The sequence below is a fragment of the Octopus sinensis genome, linkage group LG1 (assembly GCF_006345805.1).
Source record: "Octopus sinensis linkage group LG1, ASM634580v1, whole genome shotgun sequence".
Taxonomy (NCBI): Eukaryota; Metazoa; Mollusca; class Cephalopoda; order Octopoda; family Octopodidae; genus Octopus; species Octopus sinensis.
Window position 1 is genome coordinate 164,738,424 of NC_042997.1, and position 4,484 is coordinate 164,742,907.

Consider the following 4,484-nt stretch of genomic DNA (forward strand, 5'->3'; position numbering starts at 1 on the left):
GCAATGCCCTTACCACTAAGCTACACGTCTTCATCTCTGTTTAGATTCACCCATTAATATTTAAATCGGCCATAACCAGCAAAAATATTGTATGTTTTAAATTAAAACTGACCAAGACTAACCTCTCACATCTTCCCTACAATGTCATTCTAAAAGTATACAAAGGCATAATCGAAATCTTGAAGCTACAACATTAATGCATGATTAATTAAAAACAATGGAAATAAATAAGCATTACATTTGACAAAGAAATCTGAAGTCTAAAAGATAAATGTTTACAATTCATCTTAATAAGTGAAGCAGTAAGTTCCCCTGGACGTTATTGTCTCGAGACCTATGACTCATAAGACGGGTTATCCGGTTTCTATGGCCTAGAAGCGATCGAGATCACAGCTTTCCTCTAAACAGGATAACAATTCGTCGCAGAGTTATACTTTTACAGCCTAATGGATTGGAGCAACGTGAAATGAAATGCTTGGCTCTAGACCACTACCTCGAGTCTTACGACTCACAAACTTTTCACTCGAGTCCAATGGCCTATATGTTTCTTTATTACCCACAAGGGGCTAAACATAGAGGGGACAAACAAGGACAGACAAACGGATTAAGTCGATTACATCGACCCCAGTGCGTAACTGGTACTTGTTTAATCAACCCCGAAAGGATGAAAAGCAAAGTCGACCTCGGCGGAATTTGAACTCAGAACGTAACGGCAGACGAAATGCGGCTACGCATTTCGCCCGGAGTGCTAACGGTTCTGCCAGCTCGCCGCCAATGGCCTATAAGTGACCGAAATCACAGATTCCCCCCTGAACAAGACACGCCAGTTCGTCGCAAGGTTGAGTGGAAAGAAGCGGGAATTGAAACCTTCATCTCTTTTCTAAAATGGAACAATATTTTTAAAAGGCATTAAAAAAAATTATGTTCTCAGATACTTTAAATGATTACATTCATGTCTTCTCATTTTTTGAGAACAGAATTCTTATTCTCATTTGTTTTTCTGTCTTTTATTTATCTAACTATAAGAAGGATCAGAGATTTAACTAGGGGTCCTACTGAGAATTCCATAAAAATATATTCATGTAACTATAGTAATATCGCCAACCTACGATGTAGCTAATTAAAAAATATATATAACAACAACAACAGCACAGAAAGCCTCATACTGTATGATGGTGGCATACCGACTTAGCAATGTACCGTTATCAACGCACACATATATACAACAGATACTAATTAACAGCTAACTGATGTGCACTGATATATCGATAAGGCTGTAATAATCAACACAGCAGCTCTCACCAAAATCGACAGTGGTGCCACATATAGAGCGATAGGCAACATTGTGTTACAAACAAAGGGGCTACTCATTACGGAGATACCGTTGTCGGAAATATGAACCCGCAGACATCAATAGAAGCTGATGCACTGCTTAACTAAAACAGAGCAACTCTTGCTCGCGGGAATGCAAGAATTTCAATATATGATCCAATCAGCTTTGTCCAACAAATGCACATGCGCACACACTTACATATGCACACATCTTTGTCACTCTCTGCGTTTATACACACACAATTACTATGTACTAATAGATATGTACAATATATTTCTATATGCGATATATATATATATATATATATATATATATATATATGTACACACATACATACATGTGTGTGTATGGCTGCGCGCGTATGTGCGGGTGAATACACTCATACACACACACACACGCCAATGCATACACACATACATGGCATATATATATATATATAAATATATATATATATATAAATATATATATATACACACACATACATATCTATCTATCTATCTATCTATCTGTGTGTGTATATATATATGTGTGTGTGTGCGGTGTGTGTGTGTGTGTGTGTGTGTGCCATGTATGTGTGTGTGTGCGCGTATGTGCGGGTGAAAACACTCATACACATACACATGCCAATGCATACACACATACATGGCACACACACACAACACACACACACATATATATATACACACACAGATAGATAGATAGATAGATAGATATATAGATAGATAGATAGATAGATAGATAGATAGATAGATAGATAGATAGATAGATAGATAGATAGATAGATAGATAGATAGATAAACTCATACGTTTTCAATTTACAAATTTAGTGTTCAGTATATTAATATTTTTATCATTTAAAAAAAAATAATGAGAATTTGAAATTTCAAACTTTCGCAAGTAAGATAACATTTGTAAATTACCAATTCTAGAACGGATATTTAGAACGAAGGGACCTAGAGTAAAGAATGAGACCTTGGTTACCTCGGAGGAAAAAAATATCATATATTGTAACTTATCTAAAAATGATGGAAATTTGCAAATTTCAAGAGGACGGGGCTAATCAAGCCTACCAAATTTCTAGTACAAATAATTAGAAAATTGTCGTAGTCGTGTAACTCCAGGCTAGCGTTGATGAACTCTTATGGCACGCAGTTTGTCGGCGGCATGTCGAGGCGTGACTCACTTATCACTTTGCTAGTGAGGTAGGTGAAACCACCTAGTTAAGGTTGTACAATCCAAAAAGCAATTTATAAATCAAATTGTTATTGTTGCTTAGCACCTCCGGGAAGATTTCATGGAGAAGACATATGATCAAAGGTGTTCCATCTTTGATCATCTCATCGTTTGGCGTGTATATCAGGGAGTGCATTGTCTATCAGGGACTACATATTTTCTAGCTAAAACAATAGCGTGTAATTTGGAAGAGGATTGGCTGCTATCCCTAGCAGATCGTGGTATCGATTAACGGGTAATCAAGTTATTTAAATATGTGGGTATATATTGCGTTGACAAGACCCATCTAAAGTCCAGACGCTAGCGATAAAATAAACGTATTTGTAAAGCTCGGAATTGCCTTGCGCTGGGCTTCCCCTCCCAAAAGTTAACAAGAGTGGATTGCACCACAAAATCAGGTGGTGAATAAGAAGAGTTGTTAGAGAGTACTTTTTACCAGCTCTGTGTGTTCTGAGTTCGAATCTTGCCGGAGTCAGCTTCGCATTTCATGTTTTCGGATTCGATAAAATAAAGTATCTGTTCTGGTTGCTGAAGTGGTGGAATTGTTAAGAAAAATGTAGTTATGGGTGCTAAACTTCTGTCTCTAACTAAAAAGTATAAAAGATAATTTATTAGATTTATTTAGAGCTTAAATAAAAACAGCAAATAGAACCAAGATAAAAAGTAAAATAACTGATATGATTTAGTAAAGAAGAACTGAACGGCACTGCATAACACCAAAGATCCCATCTCCTTCATCTCCAGTACTCAAACAGCTTGGGTTTCAGGGATCCACAGCTATTCGACGTCCTGAAAAACAATCTCAGAGATTTGCGAGATTTTCGAGATGCGGAGATCTTCAAAGAGCGTCTGGATAAATTTTTATCTGAAATATCAGATGAACTAGCATCGCGGCAGGAAGCGTATAGAAGAGCGGCTCCAGCCAATTCGGTACAGTAAAGAAAAGAAACGCAAAAACACTGAAAACGATGCTCCAGCATAGTTCCAGCCTATGACTGAAACCAATAAGAGAAAAGATAAGATGTTCCAATTTGTGTAAAATATTACATGCATTTACATACATAAATAAATATATCTATACATAAACACGCATACATACATGCATGCATACCTTCAAGGCCTACATACATATTTATACACACCTACCTACTTACCTACCTACCTACCTACCTACATACATACATGTATGTATGCAAGCACACATATGCTTCTTTAACTTTGGTTCAAAATGCCGTTTCCTGACCTTCGGTGATGTAGGCCTTTGCCAACTTTTGCCACTTACTCCAGTTTTGTGTTTCTCTAACACTTTAGTCCCAATTGCCAATATCGTCTCGCCCAACCGATCTGTTAAGGGGTTCAACTCGTTTTCTAGTTTTTAAAGGCCCAGTTGAGTAACCTCGAGGGTTAGTTATTGTCTGTCATTGTCATCACGTGACCTGCCCAGTACCATTTCAACATGTATATGTATTCAAGAAGGCCAAAGACACCTGTCTATTTTCATATCTTCTGTACTTAAACTCTAGCAACGTTGAGGATAATTTTTATTCTGGTGAGATCGAGGCAAATGAGAACTTTTTTAAATGTCAGATTCCAGGTCTTAGAACTGCATATGTCTATTGCTGGAATGCATTCGTGGCATACTCCTTTTTTGGAATGATGGCGACGTTGAACTTCGAGGTGGTATCTTGACTAAAAAATTGCTTTCTCAGCAGAAAAACTGATATTCAGTGTAATTCTGCGCTTGATATCCTATTTCTTGTATCTCCAAAACATTTCAATTTATTTACACTTCTCTGCTGTATTATATATAGATATATATATATATATATATATATATATGTGTGGGTGTGTGTGTGAACATTATCCATCTATCTATACATACATATGCATATATATAAGTAATATATATTATATATGC